Raw genomic sequence first — 22,804 nt, 5'->3', positions numbered from 1 at the left:
GACAAGCAAAAGACCTTCAAGTGGGATTAGCTGAACATTCTGTTTCCATTTCCACTGACATCCAGTGGAAGGGGGAAACGTGGCCACTTGTGCTTGGTTGAAGCCATTCTAATAATGAGCATCCTTGTGTCTGTCACATCACCTGTGCTGCTCTGAGGAGTTCAGCTTCCTGAAGCACTGTGCAGTATTCTGAATGTCTTGCTCCCTAGGAGCTGACCAACACCATTCATTGTGATCCTTTCAGCCACATGCAGGCAACAACAGCTCAAGTTTTGGTTTATTTTTTTCTACCGGGACCTGTCAGAATGACAGGATTGACTGTTGCTGTCAGAGCCCACATTGGGCACGCTGTAGTATTTAGTTTTTGCAGCAGTTCTGATGGTACCAGAGTTCCACACCAGCAGCTGAAGAGTTGTACAGAACAGGGCTGTAATTCCACTGATTGTTCCTGGCACTCTTGCACATGGTGACAGCTCCTGCAGTTCCATGATCTCTCATTTGGAGCTCAAGATGCAACTCTGCTGCCCGACCCGGGCTCACGTTCTACACACAATCCGCTTACATTTCACACCCCGAAAATAAAGAGAGAAGGATCATATAGGCAACTGATCTGCAGGGGGGCAATAAAGTGCCTCATTAAACATTTTGGGCATCAAGCAGTGCTCAGTGCACCCAAGTGGGGTAAGATTGCTTTGCTCCAGTGGTCCCCCTGCTCTCTTCCCACCCAGCAGGGACTGGGGCACCTTCTTGGGGGCTTCAAGCAATGTTTGAGGTGTGGAAGAGAAAAACAGCTCCTGCAAAAGAGAGCCTTGACCTGTTCAACTTCCGTGTCCATCCTGGACTGCCTCCAAGGGCTCTGTCTCCCCATGGGACAACCAGACCCAACAGTGAAGGAGATGGTGCAGTGATGGGGGCTGCCATTTGGGAGTGTTCATGGAAACCACCACCATCCAGACGTGGAAAATCCAGCCTTTTTGTCTCTGATAGACAAATGATCCATATCTTCCTTTGTAAAGGATGCAGCTGTAAGAAATTAGGAAATAACTTCTGGATAAATAGATTTATTGGTGCAATTTGGTTTTACATGGTGAAAATGGCGTGTTTATAAAATATTTATAGAGTTTTCCTTCGCAGTGATGGAGCAGGAACCAGTTAAACAATGCCTGGGTCTTCATTAGCGCTGTCTCACATGCAGGTTTGTTTTCTGTCTCGTCTTGTCCCTTCATTAAGTTGGCCCTTGTGATAAATTGGCCCAGATCATTAATTAATAATTACCTCTTCTGTGTAAAATCAGATGCCTCGACTTAGCACTACTGGTTATGAATTCAAGATTATGCATGAACCTGTATGTGTTTCTCTGCTCCATATTTAAGTCATTCCGCTATTCATCCAAAACCTCATCAGAACAGATAATAAACCACTTCATGAACAGATGTGCCACTTATTCATCTAGTTCTGTAATGATAATGAAGAAAATTTAATCTGGAGTGTCTATGGAAGATGATCTAAAAGACAGATTGGTATGAATAATAAAGACACTACACAAAACATTTAAGAACTGACATAAGAGGCAATCATTAACTACTCAACAATGCTGCCTTTGATGTAGCCCAACAGTGTATAAAAACAAGCACCTCTTGGGCGTTGGGCTCCACAAGGAGCTACTGTTTCTGCAGATGTAGATGCTCTAAATTGCTTTTACTTTAAAGAAGTACAAAAGATAATTCCTGTTGCAGCTGTGAGCAACATCTGACATTGCAAAACGCTGAAAACACACTGAAGAGAGGTTGGAGGTTTCAGGCGCACTCAAGGTGAGTGGGATAACGCGCAGAGCTGAATGTCTGTTCAAAAAAGAAGAAAACGCAGAACAAGGGGAAATCTGTGAGGCCAACTTGCTCTGAAGAGCCATTTACCTCTCATTAGCTAGATATATATTTATCTGTTTCCTCATATATGCTACTATTGACTCCTGTCAATAGAAAAAAACACCCACAGAATGAAGTAGAGGCAGGAGACACTTATTGTAGCTGAATATTTGCAAAGCTTTAATGAAGCTGTACAGCTCCATTGTTGACAGCCAAGAAGATCATATAAAATCCCTGAAGAGTCTTTGGAGAAGAAAAGCCATTGCATTCAATGCTGGTGAAATGTCCTGGATTGACACTGTCATCTATTTATTCCCAAAGCAAGAAAAACACAAACTGCGCAGGGTAAGCTCTCCAAGTGGTATACCAAAAAAACCCAGAGAGACTGCTTAGAGGATGGGGCAGGGAACAGGAGATCATCACGATGTCCATGAAGTGCCACTAACCCGGACGTTTACCTTGGCCACACAAACACACACGGTTCATCATGAGCACATCAAGCAGTCCAGGGGGAAAACCACCCTTTGCTTCTGTGGAGGACAAATGAGGAGACCTCATTTCATATATTCATCTCTGGACAAGCCGCTACTTTGACTTTCTTGTGTGACATGTAGGACATTGTCCTTGCCTGTGGGCCCCGGTGTCTGCGTGTCCCCTGGTGTGGTGCCCCCACATGGCCTCAACTGACAGAGCCAAAGTTATTCCCTCTAGAAAGTGACCCTGAGGGGAAACAGCCCCATAACAGTAAATCTTTTTCTTAACAGTTTGTCAACAAAGCAGCACTGCTTTTAGCACCAGAAATATTGCCAGCCTCTTCCAGCATCTGTCACAACAGCAGCAGCCGACACTGCCACAAATTCTGGGTTAATGAGACAGGAAAAGAAATAGGCTCGCAAGGGCAGCATGGAAACTAGACTTCTCCTTCATGCCAACTCCTTGAGCCTGAACCAACAGCAGCACTCAAGGGTAGGGATCCGGCCCATACACATGGGTCTTATTTTGCCGTGGGATTGGGCTCTGTGGCTGCAGTAACCAGGGGCTGCGAAGGCAGAGTTTTTTCACTTTGTTGCTTGCTTACCAAATTTGGGGTCAAATCCTGATTTGTGAGCTTTCCTTCAGTTTTCCTATTGATTCGGATGAAACTGTGGCTTGCTTTAGTTATCTTAGCTGCCACATTTTAGGCTCAAGGTGTCCCACTTGCTCTAGCTGCTTACCACAACAGAGGACACACAGTACCTCTGTGGGCTCAGACTTAGCATGTAGGAGCACAAATAAATCAACAGAGTTTAGCCATCAACTTGTGTACACATTTGCTGTGGCAGCACCCAAAGTTATCAGCTTGTCCAGACTCCCATTTGCTTGATACCATCTGTACTTGTGCCTGTCCTTGGTCAGGAAAAGCCATTGGGGTTCCGGGTCTGCCTCCTTCAGTCCCAGGCTGGTTGTGGTAGAGGTCACTTTTCAACAACAGTGGTCAGAGATCACAGTGGGGGCTTGAGATGGCTTTAAACCCAAGAGAGAGACAAGTAGGAAAGCTGTTACCTGGCACCACTTGATGCTTCTTGTCCTTGACTCAATTGAAGCACACTGCCCCCAACCAGGAGCATCTAACTCAAATTACTGGAGACATGAGGAGCCACCAGTGTTTCTTAGTTTCCTTGGTGATCACTGTCAGATCTGAAACACAAAATAAAATTAAAATAGAAGTGTGTCAGAATTAGTTCTGTACATTCACATGAACTATGTACCTTTCTAACAGCTAGCTTTTCAGGAAGTAGATTTCCATACTTTTTACTAGGTCACTGCTTCTCAAGGTCTAGAATGAACTGGTCAAAAGAACAAGTATTTAGTCTTCTAGTGATAGAGCAGACATTTTAATAGTGAGATTGCTTTATATTTAGGATACATTCCATAAAGGATATACATCTTCCCAAGGCTGAACAGCCTACAGCAATTTGTCTATGAGAATGACCCTGAGACTAGTTAAAGTTCGTAAGGTGGCACATAAGTCAGATTAGAAAATAACAGAACTACTCCTCTCAATGGCACAAGGTGAAAATTAAACAGGAAATTGGTATGAAATATTATGGCCTAAACTAAATCAGGGATGAGTAGGTGAGGAATTACAGTTGTTGCTCATTTGGGAAGTGAATGTGAGACTATGTATTTTGGGTGCTCGAGAGGAAATCTGGTATCTTTGGTAACATAAAGATATAAAGGAAGAACATCCAAATGGTTTCCATTTGTTACTGTAGTCATGGCACTTGGAAAGGCAATGACTAATCCCAGAAAGCATTTTAAGGACTTCACCTTCAAAGTGCTGGTGTCTCAAGAGCGAAGGGTCTGGTGGTCCAGCAGCCACCCCAGACAGAACACAGCAGAGTGGGGAGCTGTGGGGAGCCAGGCTCTGCTCCTGCTGAGTGCAGGGTGCGGACAGGCTCCACAGAACCACCCTGTGAAGCCTGGCAGTGCAGGCACAGAGCAAGCAAACACAGCCACTGATCAAGTCTGCGCTCTGATGGATTACACACAATCTTAAATATTATAGAAGAAAGTATTTCATCCAGACAGGAAACTTTAAGCAGGACACAATAGACATTTTTCTTACAATATTAACAATTTACCATCTGAACTTTATCTTCTCCTTGGATAATAACCACTAGACACTGGGTAAAGGAACAATTGATTTAAGATCTCAATCAAAGGAAAGTATTCCTCTTATCTGTATAGCCAAGCAATGAAGTAACAGTCATCTGGGGTTATTGTACATTTGTCAGGCCATTAAAAGCATAGGCTCAAGATCTATATATGGGATGTAAGACATTTGTGGAAATGACTCTTACAAAAATCTTTACTGGTTAAGAGCCTGCAATCTCTGCCTGTCCCTTACTTTCCACAAAAAGGCAAGGGAAAAAAAAAAATCATACTTCCTATAACGCTGGGATAGAACCCAGGACAAATGTTCTTCCCTCTTTCCACATGCTTTTGCTTGATGATTTAGTTGCTCCTCGGACAAGGAGTAATGTGACACACAAGATACACTTCCCTCCATCCCTCCACAGGCATTCAGGGTGACCTCACCCACTTTCTGCAAATGCAGGGAACTTCTGCGGGTTTGGGAATGGAGCACAGCACTTAGTAGCTATTTGAGTTCTGTTATTTTGGGTTTTCTGAATGTCTCAGTGACCTGTTCCTGACAAAGCACAGGAGCCCAGTGTGCTGGGCTTGCAAACAAAACTGGAGGAGTATTTGACATGGATCTTTCCAATCCCACTCATCTGCTGAAGGTGGAGGAGGAAATCATGACGTTACAACTGCGAAAAGCACGTTGGGCTTGTATTGCATGTGCAGCACTGAGCGTGAATGCAGCTTGAAATGCACAAACTGATGATGAATGGCTGATTTCAGACAAGAACAATTTGATAATGATTTTTTACCACATTCTGCCATCTCTTTGTACAATATGTACTGATGTGAAGCAGAGATATCAAATCCAAACTATTCTGAGTTTTTAATCACAGTATATTCATTGACAAAATGACATAACCAAATCCTTTTTTCTTCCTAACCTTTTTATAGCAATTATTTTTAAGGCACAGCTTACAATCTGTGCACCCTCAATTACTCTTACCTAGGATTTCCAAAGCAAGACCTTGCTTATCCAAGGTTTCATCTGCTGTCAATGGATGATGCACTCTTGTCAGTCAAATCTGAATTATTACTGGTCTAGGGCAGCAGTTATAAGAGCAAACATTGATCCCAGGTGTTTTAATATGTCAGTACGTAAGCCGTATGAAATACAGTAATTCCTGCTAAAACATTACCTATCTTCTTCAACTATCCTGTGGAAAACCAGCTGTGCTTAGCAGGCAAATGTATTGGTGTACCAATAACTTCAGTGCATGTTAAGGATTTCCCTAAATAACATAAAAATGAAATAAACCCAGAAGTAACCATTAAAAGATCATGAGGTACTTCGGTCTGCACAGAGCTTACCAGCAAGATACCCTGTGAGTGTTGGGCTGCAGAGCCAAAGCTGCCGGGCTGAAGTGGATGAAACCATGCCCAGAGCCTTCGTTACACTGGGTTTAACTTCGGCCAACCTTGTGCTGCCACAAAACAGTCCTAAAGGCAGGTGCCCACCTCACACACATACAGCTCTTACCTCCTCGCAGGTGCATGGAGGCTTTTGCTGCTCCATCACCCCCCAGATCCTGATGTTTCGTCATTGAAGCAGGGCACATCCACCCCGAAGCCCTCTCCTGCTCCACATCAGTGGACATGGAAGCACCGCAAAGGTCATCTTCTTCTTCCCCAGATGCAGGTCAATGAGGAATGATGGTAATCGGCAGACATGCCACCAACACCAACCCACTGCACAGGCCTCAGCATGCAATGCACTGGTCCAAACTACACCCAACTTTCAGCCAGTCTCCCACATGGAACAGAGCAAGGTGTTGAGGAATCTGGTGCAAGTCCTGTTTATTTTTAACATGACTGTTCTGCAAAGATAATTGTGTCAAACCGAAAGCACAGCGGACTGGTTACACTTCTACTCCAGTTACCATGGTTGCTAATACTTAAAAAACTGCCTGAGAAAGGAAGAGAATTGCTCTCACCATGCTGGGAAATGTCTCCCTGGCTCATCCCTGCCCACATAGTGCAGCAATGCTGCTGGTCTCCACTTCAGATGTGAAAGCTGGTGAAGATCTGCCTCGCCAGGGCTGGCAGATGGAGCTCAGTTTCTCGTGGTTTATCACCATGCTGGCAGAACAAATCTGCTCACCTCTCCTTTCGTTTTATGTAGGGAGAAATCTTTCTTACTGTTGCTGCCAGTAGGCATCTGTGGGAGAAAAGAAAAGCACACTTACATCCCAGAGACAGTTCTGGAGTATTTGATGTGAGCCAGTAACAATGTGAAGTGCCAGGCGGACAAGAACACAGTAAAGCCTAGAAGAGCAAACCAAGTGCAGACAAAACCCCTGCTCCTGTAAGCACAGTGCTCCCCTGTGATAAGCAAATAACTCACCAAGGTTTTCAAAATAAAGTGGTCAGAGAACAAGTATTTCTAAATATGATGGATTTGAGTGTGATAAAGCAAGTTATTTAATAGCATGAGCCTTTGCCTCAGTCCTGTTGCTAAGCACGGGGACGTTGGCAGCAGCATCTCCCTCCCCAGCAGCAGGGTCATGGCAGGACACACCATGGGCTGCCCCACACTGTGTCAGGGCCCCCAGCAGCAGCAGCCTGGGGCTCACCTCCCAGCGCCGTGGTCTGTGAATGGACAGACCGACCCACCTCGCTCACAGGGGGCACAGCCAGCAGCATCTGAGAACCCCCCCACTGCAGTATTCCCCAGAGCTCAGAGCATTGAAATATAATTAATTAATATGGATTTGAAGAGACTCTTGACTCCAGGTCTGCTGCAAACCCTCCAACAGGTTGATCTCCCTCTGGCTCTCTGCCTCCCTACAGCCATGTGACGATTCCCTGCGTGTGAAGAACTAAAATGTCACACCAAAAAAAATACCTGAGTTCTGTGGAGTTTAAATTCACAATGAATTATGCATTATCAATCAGGCAAAACAATTAGCTGAATCATTAAAGCTCTAAAATGGTTTCAGAATCAAAGGGACCTTGGTTCAATTTACCTTCATTTAGGAGACTCAAAATAGAGTTTAGTGCCAGTTTAGCTAAATTTATACCTTTTGCTTTCACTTCCCTGAGCATTTCCATGAAAGAGTTTCCCTTTGCCCATACGATGCCTTTCCTGAGCAGTATAACTGGTGAGGTCTCATCATCAGCACCAGTTTCTACTGGTGTGAGGAAGTCTTTAAGCAGAAGGCTGCTATGGGAAGCCTCACTCTTCCCAAGCATGGGGGACTGGGGCTCTGGTCAGTGCAGTAACGATGCCCTGAGGAGCAGAGGAGGACCTGGGGCCTCATCCTGCAGCCTGGAGCCAGCTCCTGGGGTGTTCACTGTCACTGTGAAGCGACAGAATGAAACAAGGGCCAGAAACTAAGTGAGCCAACAAAACAAATCAACGCTGCTTGCCCACCCGACCGTCTGGTGATACGCTCCGTGTTCCTCCACGGGAATTGTTTATTTCATTGCTAACATGTCAAAGGAGGTTATTAACCATATCCATTTGTACTGCAATGGATTTTTCCTGTTTTCATAAAGAATGTTTTGACCAGCTTTTCCCAGGCACCCTGGCATGTCATTCCCTGCAGGAATTCCTAGACCCAATTATTTAAATGCCCAAGCAACCATTTGGAAACCACTGCTCTGCAAGCACTGTTATTTTAACTCTCTTTTCTAGCCCATGGCTGACCAGAAGGCATCATTGCATGTGGTGAGCTGCAGGCACACCTGTGTTTAGACACATGAATCCTACTGCCACAAAATAATTGATTGGAAAAGGTCTCAACACATATCCAAGACACTGTCATACATCTGTGCTACTCTCCGAGCCTCTGAAATGGAAGCTTCTCAATACTCCCGTCCACCTGTCCCCAGGCTTCACATTCCTGTTCTATTTTTTTTCTGAAGCTGCAATGAAAAAACAATGTTCCCATCCCACAGTGTCACCGGATGCTCCGGGATGGCAGCTCTTCTCCGATCAGACCCTGCAGTTCTGCAGCACAGTGTGCGATACACTGCAGGACTGCCCGGGAAGTATTTTGTCCTTGTGCTCTCGAGAGATCAGCTGAGACTTCACAGTGGTTCCTTTTGGTTTCCTTTTCTGAGTCTGCCAGCAGAAAAAATGCAATAAAAATACTTGAATCATTGACATTTCAGTGAAAAGGAGACAGGGAATTAAGGCTCACCTGGCTCTGCTGTTTCCTACTAAATGACTATTTGGTTTATTGCCACCTATTCATAAAGTTATCCATCATTCCTCACAAAATTTGATAGGAATTCATGTGAAAAACCATTACAATATTCACCTTTCATTACTCTCCTGTTTTTATGCCCATTCGGCCCCAGCTGCAGAAATAATACTGAGTGATGCCAGCACCAATGACCAAGCAATGTTGTGCGATGAAGTGGCCACGGCTACGGGACATGTGCCAGCAGGACACGTGCCAGCGGCTCCGGTGGAAGGCAAGGACACGAGGCAATGTCTCATGTGTACACATAATCTGCTCTGTCTCAATTACACAGTTCACAGGCAGCTAACAGCCCAGTAATGACATGCTGGAAAGAACTGGCGGCTACTTACAGGCTGCTACACCAGCAGAATGTCAGATGGAGCTGGGAGCTGCGGCCGTGCCAGGTGGAGGGTCTTGTCCTGGCTGGTTTCGGTCAGAAACACTCCCACTGGTGTCACTCATGGAAATCCTAAGAATGGTAGAAACACAGGGGGGCAATGGCGTTTCCTCCCTCCTGGCACCAAGAGTGCCGATTCCCACAGGCACTGTGGCATAATGCGAGCCACCAGCCAGTGCACATAGACCTGCTGGTTTGGTTATTAATTTTAAGCCTGTTTGAGCAGAGATCCTTTTTGAGAGGCTCCCTGGCCAGATCTAGGGGGAACAGGGACATTGACATCTCTTTGAGATATAAAAAGCAACTTATGAATAATGCGAAATTCCATTGCCAATGTGCATAATGTGCACAAGAAGCATGGGAGAAGGGAGGGCACTGGAGAGCCAGGTCACAGCAAGTGCTCCACATGCAGCATCTCGCATGAGCAGATCACGTAGGATTTTAGTGAGGGCTTATAAATATTAATACGGCACCTGCTTCAATTACCTTCAGCTAGCAGGGGCTGTCACGCCCGGTGAGCGCGGTGACACAGAACGGGACCGCTCCTGACAAGTCTCCCATGTTTACTTTCATGCTCTTTTGTAGGATTGTATGGGCTTCTCCTTTAATTGGCGCTCTGGGGTAAAAGCAGAGGTAATCTCATCACGGGCTGGAGAAGGTAAAGCTGCATAATCTATGTGCACCACATCCTCACGAAGAGGAGAAGGATACCTGAACTGAAGAGGGGATCTCAGGAAGGGATGCAGGTCTAAGTACAAGTGCCTGGATCTAGAAGTGCTGTTGGCTACTTGAATTATTGAGAATTGCCATCATATTACTTTGTAGTAAGTGCCTTGCTACACAGAGGAAAATGCAGCAGAATTTAAATTTTGCTCAGTGTCAATACAGAATTTATTGCTGCCTTCATGCACCACGACAGTCTGTTACCAGTCAGAGCCCGCACAGGGGCTACCTAGGTTACAGCTCATACAAATGCTACTCTTCTGTAATAGAGAAAGTACATTTTTGGGTAAAGGGCAATCCATTCAGCTCTGCCCACCTGAAAACTCACAGTGCTCAAAAGCAAGTGACTATATTTCACCTGATCCTGAAACGTTCCTTCCCACAGGGCGTCTAGATTGAATTCTGCCATGGAATGTGAAACAAGCCTTCCCGGGCAGCACCGTCTTGTCTCTCTGACCTGGCACAGGTCTGCACACCATGCTGGGCTTCAGGTGCTCATAAATGAGGATGGCACAGCTCAGGAGTTGAAAATACAAAAGGGAAAACCAGAGGATAGCCACAAAACCTGTCAAATAAGCTCAAAGTGGTTCTGTAACCGTTATTCACACCATGAGATACTGCTGTGATACAGCAATAAACACACCCAACCTTAAAAGCATTAGGCATTTGCTTTCTAAGTCACCTTCAAGTATTTCAGTGCAGAAAACTTCTATATAAATCATTGTGCTTTTCTCTAATATACCACTGTAGCACCTGCAGCCCGAGGGCTTCGGCAGCCAGAGCAGAAGGGAGCACGGTGGGACTGGCCTCTCACAGGCGAAGGACAGAGACACATGAAGGGACTTGAAAGGTCACAGAGACAGCCTGCGCTCCACGGAAACTCGCTCCAGCATCCTCTGATGCCAGAAAGAACAGACCTTATTTCATCATGAAATGCTGGAGCTTTGCAGTGAGGCAGCAGTGCAAGCGATTCTGAATAACCTGAGTCAGGAACGGAGGAGAGAAGATACTGTGGGAAACGGGTATGTTGGTGATAACCTGACATCAGTTCATATTCTGCATAATCCCCTTTCTCCATCCCTCTTTTTCTACAAGGGCCCACGTGCGCCAGGGTGAATCTGATCGTGGTGGATTAAGCAGTTCTGTACTGCAGCCAATTACATGGATATCTTGGGACCAGAATCCAGATGTTCCCATTCTCATCTTCCCTGCTTTGTTTCTGCCTTCCTGTTTTAGCCAGATGGACCTCAGCTATTCCTTGAAGCTGTATTCAGCTTCTGATGTATGAGTGAAAGGGGAACTTTTTTTTCCTTCCATCAGCAATTTTCTACAGTAAATAAGAAAAGGAAATGGAAAACCTTGTAGGAAGTCCCAGGCTGCTGAGGCTTTTTAAACAGGCTCAGAGCTCAGGCACGAAGCAGATTAATCACAAAACAGACATGTTGAGCCAGTGCAGAAGATGACATTTCAGGGGTAGTGTAAGGAAGAAGGATTAATTGACTGATGGGACTAGGAACAAAAGAAGCCTGAGCATGAACCACTAGGTACAGGAGAGTCAGGATGTGACAGCACTGAGACTATTCAACAACATTAAGCATGAACACTGTGATCTTATTCTAATGTGCTTGCAAGAAACCGTAGATGATTAATTGGATCATTTTCATATCCTGCTTCTAAGTGAGGTACTTGAGGGAACCCGTGTTTCTGTTGCTGCCTGACCTACACATACAGAGTGCCAGCCACTCCAAAGAAGCTTCAACATGAAAAAGTGGAGTGATGAGCAGTACATATGAATGAAACAGACAAATCAGGTAATAGCCCCTGTGTCCCCTGAAAAATATCCCACTCCTCTGGTTAACACTTAAAAAACTTATGGCATGGAAATGTACCCCTCGTTTAACCGAAATAAATAACCAAAGTCACATAACAGGTTGCTGCTGACAGCAAGCAGCAATTGCCAAATACACCAGTGCCTTTTCACGCAGCGTTAGCACTCCAGAATGGTTAATCTTTGCTCAGTGGTCTTTTTACCCCAAAAATCCAGGAGATAAATTGCAGTGCTTTCACCGTGGGGAAACCCACACGTAATACCTCAGCCATCAAACCGAGACTCAAATCCCTTTGTCAGTTCCTCCCCTCTCATTCGCCCACAAGTGCTGCAAGGTAGAGCCAGAAAAAGATAAGGAGGCAGAGCAAAGCTGCTGTGCCTTGGGCACAGCCTTGCTCCTCCAGCACGGTGCAGGTCTGTTCACCGAGCAGCTGGAGCCTTCCTAATGCTTCATTACCCCCCATTACCAACAGTGGATCTCCTTGTGTATCTTCAGCCCCAAATATTTAGTTTTCTTGGGGCTGGAAGCTGGCTCTCGGAGCACCTAGAAACTGTTTTCCACATGTTCTGTTTCCACATAATTATATTGCCCATGAAAAAGCAGAAGGAGGGGTTACTCCTGTCTAAACCCAGGCAGGTAAGCAAACGTTCTGTATCGGGCACGGAGACAAGCCGGCAGTGGGATTTTACCTGTAGTGTGCTTAAACAGCTCCTGCGTTGGGTAGTCTGGGTGTACAACACACAACAACCGCCTTCCCGTGGAGGTGTGTGGATTCTCTGAGCCAGCCAGGAAGGATCAGTTCCTCGGGACAGATGTCTGGAGACTGAACCAAAAAGGTTCAACTTGTGTGTCATTCCAAAAAGCTTCTCATCAACCCATGACTTCATTTCAGTTTCCCAGCATCACTGAAGCTGCCATTGATTTACTGCTCAATTTCTGAGCAGTTTGGAGAGTTTTTCCCCCAGAATAAATGCTACTTATTTGAAGTACAAATTGAATCTGATGGGAAAATTTCTTTTAATTTGCAAAACCAGAGAAGGTAAAAAAAGCAGAGAGAAAAACCTCCTCCAACTGACAAGTTTTTACATCACAATGGTACAAAAGCAGTTCCCGTCCTGATTTAAAGCAAAAACAAAAGCACCTTTCCAACCCTGTCATCCCTGGGACACATGGAAAGGACCTACCAGAGCTGCCGCAGTGTGGAGCATCATGGTCAGGATGTTCACAGAGCACATACTGATGCATGAGGGTACAGCTCACTCATGTCATGGTACCATGGTTGGTAGCAGTATTTGCAGTGCATGATTCCAAACAAACCTATGGAGATTTTAAGAAGCTTCACAGGTATAAACAAGTATTAAACCTAACTACACAGTCTCTCTTTGCTGAATTTATTTGCCATTTACCCATGTCTGCATATTTGCATTCCTTGTTCTTGCATTATGTTTGTAATGAATTTTCATTTGTACGTTGTAGAGAAATGTCTCTTTCTGTCATCACACAAATGGTGCTTCTTGTTCCCTCATCCAGTAACTCAAAAGCAGACACTGTAATTTCCAAGTGTAAAGGAAAACGATGTTTTTGAAGGCTGTATTCTCTACAGAATAATTCAAAGTACGTCACGTTTCTTTCACTGCCAGAGCCTTGATCACTGGTTTCTTCTTTCTGCTAATCAGCTGTTACCAGTAACACTGAAATGTAGGTTCCTGGGTGAGCATTACAAACTTAAAGTGAAATACTGTGACCTGCTGCTCCCTGCTGCCTGCCATTCCCGGAGGAGAAGGACATTGCCATTGCACACTTTGCCCTACCTTGGCCTCAGGCAAAGGCTCAGCACAGGGTGTTTGAAAAGCAGATGAAGGGTGCAGGAGGGGCTGGTGCACATTACCCTGGTCTAATGTGTGTGTAGGAGATGCAGCAGCAGGACAGAGCCAGCCGCCAGTGAGCAGCTCTGGATCCTGCTGTGCTGTGCATTGGGATGGCTCACTCTTCCACAGCTAGAACTGCTCTTCCGGACACCACTACCATCCATAGTTCAAGATAGGACTAACTGTGAATAACAGACTGCACTGTTCTTTTATCATAGGTTTTTGATTAACATGAGACATTATATTATAGGGCCCTACAAAAAAGCTGGAGAGGGGCTTTGGACAAGGGCCGGTAGGGATGGGACAAGGGGGAATGGCCTTAACCTGACAGAGAGGAGATTGACATGAGCTCTGAGGCAGAAGCTCTTCCCTGTGAGGGTGCTGAGGCGCTGGCACAGGGTGCCCAGAGAAGCTGTGGCTGCCCCATCCCTGGCAGTGTTCAAGGCCAGGTTGGACACAGGGGCTTGGAGCAAGCTGCTCTAGTGGAAGGTGTCCCTGCCCGTGGCAGAGGGTTAGAACTGGATGAGCTTTAAGCTCCCTTCCAACACAAACCATTTTATGATTCCATGGTTCTCTGCCCCACGCAGCCCCAGGGCTGTGGGATCCCATCATCCCTATCCGGCTGAGCATTGTGTCCCTGCTGCGACCACAGCACTGTGCCAGCCTCCACCAGTTCACGGGCTGGAATTAGGTTAGCTGCAATCCGGTGGACCAGATTTCGGTCACTTCAAAAACAACAACATTCCCCTGCTCCCCCCTCCCAGCCCTCCCACACACACATCTGCCATGTTTAGCTGCAAAATTAAATCACTTTTCCACTCAGCTGGCAGGAGTCAGCCCATAGCTCGTGAGAACAACAGTGTGAAAACAAATTAACCCCTTCAGCAAAGCGGTGGAACACGGAGGGCTGGAGGGTCTCCCCTATAAACACCTCAGCTTTACCTGTGATCCACACATCCAAGCACCACCCAACGCACATGGACTGTCTCATTTGAAATGAAATGTTCCCTGTCGCAGGCTAGGCAAGACTTTGATCTTTCTGGAGATGCACCGAAATGCCAGGACCAGTGTCACTTCTTGGTTGAACTGGCATTTAGGTGCATTTCCAGAGCAATAACACTCCCTTTTGGAAATTTAAGTTATTCTATCTTATTTAATTAATTGGTTTTGCTGACCTCCTCTCTATAGTGTATTTCCACTTACCTTGTGCTTCATTAAACTTGCATGAAGTCTATCCAGCCATCAGTGGCTTGCACTCAGGATGCCAGGAGCTATTCTGACAAGAGATTGGAAATCACCATCTCGAGTAATAAGCAGCTTTTGCTGGGGTTAGGAAGACAGCTTTGTCGCGTAAGGCAGTGCAATTAGCAAGGAAGCAGCTGAGGTCCTAATAGCAAGAGAGAGAAGATGACAGAGAGAAACAGGGTTAAACCTGCTCAGGAGGGAAAGGGGCTGGTGGCAGCTCTGGGGCTGCCAGGGAAGCAGCAGGCAAGGGGAACCATGGGACAGCCAGAGCGGGTTTAGCTCTGCGCTGCTCTTTTAGTCTCTGCACTGAACTGCAATCCAGGCTGCATAAAACATTTATAGGCACACTGTGCCTTCTCTATGGCACATAATAAAACACGCCCTTCTGCAAGTGTCCCCACACAGGTTTGATTCCAGTTGTCAGCATCCAGCTAGGACTGTTACCTGGATAAAGCCATCCTGATGGGCCCGCCCGGAGCCGCGAGCAGCCCAGCCCAGACACAGACCCCATGAGGGACTCGTCAAGGTGCTTGTGCCATGAACACCATCACTTGTGCCGAGGCTTTTATCACAAACATGGATGTCGGAGCAATTTCTAGTCCACGGTGCAGGTGCTCCCTCAGGGATTAGCAAATGATGAGAAATGTGGGGCACTGTGTGGCAGCTGATGCATTCTGTGCACCACTCACTTTTGTGAAAAACCTGTTATTTTGGGGCAAACTCAGCTCACTAAAGCAGTGACCTGTGTGAGGAGATTCAGCTGTGACAAGCCTGTTGCACCTCTAACTTTTTTGGGGAAAAAAAAAAAACCACAACTGATTTGAAGTAACTTTACATTTTAGAAACTGTTGCTCACTTCTGGTTTAAAGCAGCTCCAAGGAAAACCCAGAAGAAATTATGGTGTGATGAAATCTAAGTGGCATGCTCTGTTTGAGAACTCCCATTCGTAACGCTGGATACTGCTTCAGGAAAATTCTGAGAGTTTGAATTGTTCAGCGCAGCCGAGTGAGAACAGGGCTGACATCTCCAAAACGTCCTGCCCATCTCTCCCGCCCACAGCCCGGAGCTGCTTCCAGGAATCTCTATAGGTTTATTTTTAGCTACCCATTTTCACATAGATTTAAGTCCAGAGCATTTAAGCTCACTCCCATTTTAAGCAAGCATGTTTAGTATTCAGCTCTGGACCGGAGGGCACAGAACAACAGGCTCTCCAGCAGGTCCCTCTGCAGAGCTCTCCAGCAGAAGGTGACCTGCCCTGCAGCTGCCCGGTTGCATTTGCAGAAGGTACCAGTCCCTCAGGGACACTGGCTGTAGGAACAGCTTAGGAACAAGGGTACAGCAATCCTGGGTGAAAGCCTGGTTCAGCTGCAGCCAAAGGAAACCCCTCAAACCCAGTGACTTTAACGTGCCTGGGATTTTGTTCTTCACATTAGTAAGAGAAGATTAATTTCAACGTGTAGATGTGAATATTAAAAATAAGAATGACTTTTAAGCCCTTCCTTGTAGCATTTTAAATGGTGAAACAAGCACACAGGCAAATACTCCCTGGTGTACTTGCACCCAGCAAAACATGAGAGAGGATCAGCAGTCGGTGCCAGAACAAATTGGTACACAATCATCATTAACAGAAAGCATGCAGACCAACAGCACGCAGTGCCAGGAATGCAGAACGACAGATGAATCCAACCCTGTTGCTGCTGAGCCAGGGGAGTATTGAATTATAGTGATGGCAGTGCTGTCAGACCGGGCTGCAGGGACATGTGTCTCACTGGCCATCAGTGGATCACACGTGAGAACCCTCCACATTTCCCAGACCATAGAAAGACTTGAGGGACAAAAAATTAAGAAAAGCACACAAATTGGGCTGAGGCCAATGGGCTGAGGCACTGCCCCACATCCGCTGTGATACCTTATGTACATCGGGCAGGATTTGGTTAGAGATTTGATCTTTTCCTTTGACCCAAATATAGCGAGGAGCAACCCCAGAACCTTTTGTGCATCAGCTCACTCGTGTTGTTTATTCAAAACACATACAGTCAGTGGCATCTCTTTTCATTTAGCATTAATCATGGCACACAGCACAGTTTATGTGGCACCACGTTCCCCTGCACAGCACGCTTCACATTCATAATATTCCCAAGTTCTTGCAAATCAGTAAGATTCCAGCTCTGTTATTCACACTTGCAGTGTGAATTGGCAAACATCAGAGTATTTGAGAGCCCAATCAGGACACTGTGAGGTTTGAGAAGGGAACCAGTGTTTGATGCTACACCTGGGAAAAGCTTTTTGCCAAGCAGCAGTTCCCAAAGGTGAAGCCATCAGCTCCAGCTTTGCCGCAGCGGTCGAACTCAAGCTTTGGTGAGCTGCTGCCACCAGAGCACAAAGACATGCTCTCTAAACTGTTGAGAAATGCCACATGGTGAGATACAGCTACCTGCTTTCCTCCTTACCCTTGGACACTGCGGTGACTGTACCCAGTTCTACCTCTGAGCATTCTCTTAGAGAAATGAGATATTTCCCAAGCCATCCTTTTTTAGCTTAAACTCTATCATAACCTTTCTTTTCTCTTTAATTAAGTTTAAACATTTTAATAAATGAACCAAGTGAGTGTTTATGCAGAACTGAGACTCCACATGGACATCTGTGAAGGTATTTGGGGAATTTCTCATGCCCAGAGCAGCAACTATTGCTGCAAAGCCAAGTGTCCACGGTGGCAAGCTGTGTGTGAGCGTGGCAGTGGGTTCCTGCAGTGCGCCACACACCAAGGGCAGGACAATCCAGGGCATCATTCAGCAAAGCCTGTGATGGCTTCCCATTTAATCTAAGTGAAAACTGGATTTATGGGAGAGGAGTAAGAGCTACCCGAACATGGCCCATAAAACTGGAAGAATCATATTTTTCTCTCCAGCAAGCAACTTTTAACAGCTCTGCTGGGTGCTTATTTGCAGTCACCAGGCAAAAATTTTCTCTCTGCTGTTTACGACCCTTTTACTCATTTCTGTGGCAGAGGGGGGTGGTTTGGAGCACGCTGCCAGTGATGCTCTAGTTACTGGGTGTTATTTGCTCCAGGGACTCTTTTGATATGTAGTCCTCTGCTGTACTAATGTCCCCATTAGTCTTGATTGCCTCTGCAGGGGGTGGTAAAGACTTTTGTAACAACATGCCTCAGAAAATCCTTCTTGAGCCTTTGATATCTTCTTTGTAATATTTTCCTCATCTTTCACAAGACAACAGTTTGACTTTGAAATTATTTCCAGGTCTGCTCTTGTCATTACTTTATACTTTTATTGTGTAGCTGGATGTTTCTTGTGGGGATCAAGGAGCTACCAAAGAACCTCCCTTTCTGTGTTCCTTATGTGGCCCTGAGCCATGGAAGTGTGGTTGCTTTAGGAGGCTGAACTGAAACGAATGCAGATTTCCTGGTGAAATGTCGTAAACTTCCCGCTCATGGGTAGGATTGAATTAGTAAAAAGATTATTATTTTTTTTCCTCTGGAAAACAATGTAGGACTTGAAATGGAAAACTGAAAATGAAGAGCTAAAGGGCCCTCTCACACCTCTGCTGCCAGGGGAGAACAGCCCCTTTGTGAAAGGGCTTTATAGCCCCTGCGATAACATTTGCTTTGTGTGTTATAATTGCTGTAATTTTCATCAAGATTAGCAACAGAAAGTAGATTTTAAAATACCCAATAAGGGAAGAAAACTTAAATGAACTTTTTTAATTTTGAAGATTACTGCAGAAGCCTAGGAGAATTCCGGGAGGATTCAGAGAAGCTGCAATGAGGCTTCTGCTGCTGTCACCTGCGATGGACAGAGCTCCCAGCAACATTAACACTTGCCAGGAAAGAGTCAACCAGACTTGGATTTGACTGTTTCAGTTCTGTCGTGCTCCAGTCCTGAACTGTGATTCAGGCACATTTCTGTAACATGCAATTCATGGAGCCAGACATCAATTTGCTGTTACTATCTCCAGTTCCTTCGGTTCAAAGATCCCTAACATTATTTCCCATTACAGTTCATGTCTTAAAAATACAAAGCAAGGGCAAGAGCAAAGCTGAAAAACATCCCTGCGCTGGAAAGCTCAGCAGCAATAACCATACAGACACAACAGAGTGCACAGATACAAAACCAAGCACAGGGTCATCTCCACTGCTAGTTCTTAGCAGCCTTCCAATACCTAAAGGGGCAACGAGAAAGCTAGAAGGGGCTTTATGCAAGAGCCTGTAGGGATGGGACAAGGGGAATGGCTTTAACCTGCCAGAGGGGAGATTGAGATGAGCTCTGAGGCAGAAGCTCTTCCCTGTGAGGGTGCTGAGGCGCTGGCACAGGGTGCCCAGAGAAGCTGTGGCTGCCCCATCCCTGGCAGTGTTCAAGGCCAGGTTGGACACAGGGGCTTGGAGCAACCTGCTCTAGTGGAAGGTGTCCCTGCCCGTGGCAGGGGCTTGGAACTGGATGAGCTTTAAGGTCCCTTCAACCCAAACCATTCCATGACATATGTAACCCAAGCGATACCCAACCTTGAGCCCATGTGGCTTCACTGTATGATTGGCAAGAAGCCGCATCACCACCACCAGGCATCTTTCCATGCTGGAACCATTCTTCTTGTCCCTGCGGTGAGCTATGCACAAGAGGGGACCCAGAGAAGGACAATAGGATGATTGAGCTGCTCTTTACTGCAAGTTTAGCCCACAGGGAGGTGCCAGGGGGAGAAAGGGCTTTTCCTGCATGAATCTGCTGTGCTGCTGGTGCTATCATGTTTGTACATTTGCAGGATGGGGATAAGAAGGGCATCGAATTTGAATGTTATGCTAATAACATCTGTGTACTTAAATCAGCACTGAGCAGCTGGTACATTTAAAACAGCCCCCAGCATGTCTGAACACTCTGTAAATACAGAGTTAGTACCCTCCTGGGATCAATTTATCATTAATAAGTTATAAAAACAGGATTTGATGCACACTGAAATAAAAATAGTGTCAGAAAAGGCCTACTCTTTACTTCCACTTTTCCCACCATCTCAACCCTCTGGTGTGTGAGGCCCCCAGCCAGACACTGGGTTGCACAGATGGGCTCAGGGCTCACCTCATCCTGCCCAGGACATCTAAGCATGAATCACAGCATCATCTGATCCCCGTGCAGTCAATGTGGAGATGCAGGCACCCCTAAAGGGGATATGGGCCATGACTTCTCAGCTCAGTGCCTGAAATCTCAATGTGCAGGTTAGGACCTTGGCTTATGCTGCTAAGTGATTCGCCTTTACTTAGCACGCCCAGCTTCACTAAATATGCTGCAAGGATCTGCATGTCCCCAACAGACTCCAGATAGCATCGGAACTTGCTTTGAACACTTTGGGATGCCACCTACTGAGTCATAAAAATTAATCATAATTACTGTGATGAAATGAATCCCTTCTCCTCTTATGCCCTGAAATAATCTGTTGTGAACAGGCATTGGACATACATATCCTATACTGCACTTCTTAAGCTTCCTGGATCCACGGACTGGTGACTGCTTCGTTAAACACATATTTTATGCATCCTATAAGCTCAGGGAAACTGTATAATTCGGGGTACCAGCCACGGTGTGCAGGTGGCATTTTGATTGATGCTATGTGCATCTGTAAAACTAAGATACGCCTCTGCTTATTTGAAGGGAGGTTGTTGTGGTTTTTTTCTCCTGCTCATCTCTTCCCAGAACGCTTTTATCTCACTCCAGTAATTGCCAGCAAAACTCACGAACAGTCAAGTCCATGAACAAACCTTATCAGCCATGTTACACTCAACAGCACTCCTCTCCACTTCCATATGGGTCACATCATGAAAGATGAGCACTACTGTCACCACCAAAGGTAGTCACAGGTGTCCTCGTCCCACAGGGTTGGTGCACTGGAGGCACGTCTGGAAGAGGGTTCCCAGAGAAGGGACTATATTAAGGTTTTATTATGGTCCTAAGCTGTGTACGCAAATGCAGACGGTAATTTCTAATTTTGTCCAGCTCCAGCCTGGTTGGAACAGGAGGACTGAGACATAAAATACACCAAAGCCCATTAGGTTGTTTTATGATCTTAAATTGCCTCATGGACCAAGGCCGAAAACCTCCAGAGCATAAGATCAATCGTGCAAAATGCCAAAGTCCTGCCTTTGCACTGGCTGTCTGAACTAGCTGCTGAAGATCTGTCTAGAAAGCACATAAGATCTTTATCAGGGCAATGTAAACCCCTGTGTTGTTTGTATGATTTATAGTTTCCCACTCCCCACACCACATGGATCGTGTGAAGACCCAACAGCAGTTCCTGTAAACCTGGAGAAAGCTGCCTTGGGCAATTTGCTCTGGGCAGCTGATGTAATTGATTTGCTGGAGAGATCTGTCCTGCCTGGTGGCCTGGCTGAGGAGATGGGGAGAAGTTTGTTTGCTTGGTTATCCCTTCCCAGGGGCCTCATTGGAATTACGACTGACCGCAGTTTCCAGGCTAATTGGTTTCTTAATATTCCTGCGTGAAATGTGAAAAGCTGCATTAAACCTAATGTGGGAAAAGGGAGGAGGGTCCGTGTTTTAGCACCAGGAAACCATGCTGAACATTTTCATGACTTTGTTGGAAGAGGCCGCCTCCCTTGCCTCGTGCCAGCAGCTCTCCCCTTCCCAGTGGGTGGCTTCAGTTAATCGAGTCCTAACAAGAACCATGTCCATAAGCTCAGCCCTGCACTCACCACTGCAGGTTGGCCTCTCCTGATTTAAGTTCCCTACATTGCACCAGGGCTTTAAGAATTCTTGCTGACATGAAAGGGCATCTGTAAGATCTACACACTGAGAAAACTTCAGGGTGAAAATGAACAGGATAGAGAAGACGATGCATAACTACTGGGTACATGCACGAGAACAAGTTTTCTCTCTGCTGTGTGCTCTCCTGACCTTTCCCTCAGCACCGACATTCCACATACCTTGTAAAATCCTTCTTTGGTTTGTACATTCCTGCGTGTTTTTTGCAGGTCTTCCATCACTCAGGTTGTGCTTTTGTGGTTACCAGAGCCCCCAGCAGGTACAAGTAGTGTTGCTGCTGCTGAAATAGCAGGAATTCTTCAAAGAACAATGTGAAGAAGGGTGGAAAATCAGCCTTTCTCTAGCAAGCTGTGAATGTGTAAATAAACATAAGCAGTGTAAATCATTTTTTCCAAGCAACACAAATAGGGCTTTTTCCTGGCCAGAAGCAAGAAAAATTTCTTGATGTATTGGGATGTCGTATACTAGAGATTTGTTGTATATTAAATTGCATTTAACATTTATTGTCTTTCCTGCTCTCTCAAGCTGAGCAGTGCAGCATTAGGTAGTTATCCTGATTTTTGTATTTCCTTAATCACATTTGTAAGAGATCTTACCCAATGCTCAGCCCTTCATTAACACAACTAGACTAAACCCGTCATTAGGTAGATATCAAATAAGAGATCAGCTGAAGTGATCAATTAAAACAGTTATAAAATTCAAAGCTATTTTTCTTCCACCCACCATGCAGTTTTCTGCTAAACTGTGCATAATCCCTTCACTTTTCAACTAGTTCTGCTGGAGACGTGCAAGTTTCTGCAAGGTTAGGAAATGGTTTACCTCGACAGCCGATGGGAATGAGTCCAACCCCTCCAGCCAGTAACCTTGCCCTTATCCCTTCTGTCCACAGGATATTTCTGGACTGCTCCTCAGTCATGTCTGGCTGAACTTGCTGGATTCAGTCCATGGTGGCAGAGAGCTGCTGGGGACAGGCGCTGGCAGGTCGCTGCCATCTGAGGCACCGTCTGTCTGAGGAAGAAAATGGTTAATCAGGAATCACATCCTGTGCCTCACAGGTTTGCTTTGACTGAAGGACTTGACCCAAACATTAACCAAAACAAATTTATAATTCTTGAGAGGTATAAGAACAATCCCTGTTTACAATAGGACAAAACATTTGGTAAAACAAACAAGCAGAAGATTGCTAACAACTTCTTTTTGAGATAACCAACATTTTAACTGAGTTT

General features: G+C 45.7%; 1 long non-coding RNA gene across 1 annotated transcript; it reads right to left on the bottom strand.

Moving 5' to 3' along the window:
- Positions 1–1,045: 1,045 nt before the first annotated feature.
- Positions 1,046–22,600, bottom strand: LOC115615929. Its single transcript, XR_003994178.1, has 9 exons — positions 22,398–22,600; positions 21,740–21,926; positions 14,761–14,944; positions 12,379–12,512; positions 9,325–9,753; positions 9,091–9,209; positions 6,031–8,616; positions 3,408–3,542; positions 1,046–2,395 (listed from the first exon to the last, which is right to left on the bottom strand). It is a non-coding gene; the product is annotated as an uncharacterized LOC115615929 (long non-coding RNA).
- Positions 22,601–22,804: the final 204 nt, after the last annotated feature.

Source organism: Strigops habroptila, chromosome 12, assembly GCF_004027225.2.
Source record: "Strigops habroptila isolate Jane chromosome 12, bStrHab1.2.pri, whole genome shotgun sequence".
Classification (NCBI taxonomy): domain Eukaryota; kingdom Metazoa; phylum Chordata; class Aves; order Psittaciformes; family Psittacidae; genus Strigops; species Strigops habroptila.
This window is presented reverse-complemented; position numbering and strand designations above follow the sequence as displayed.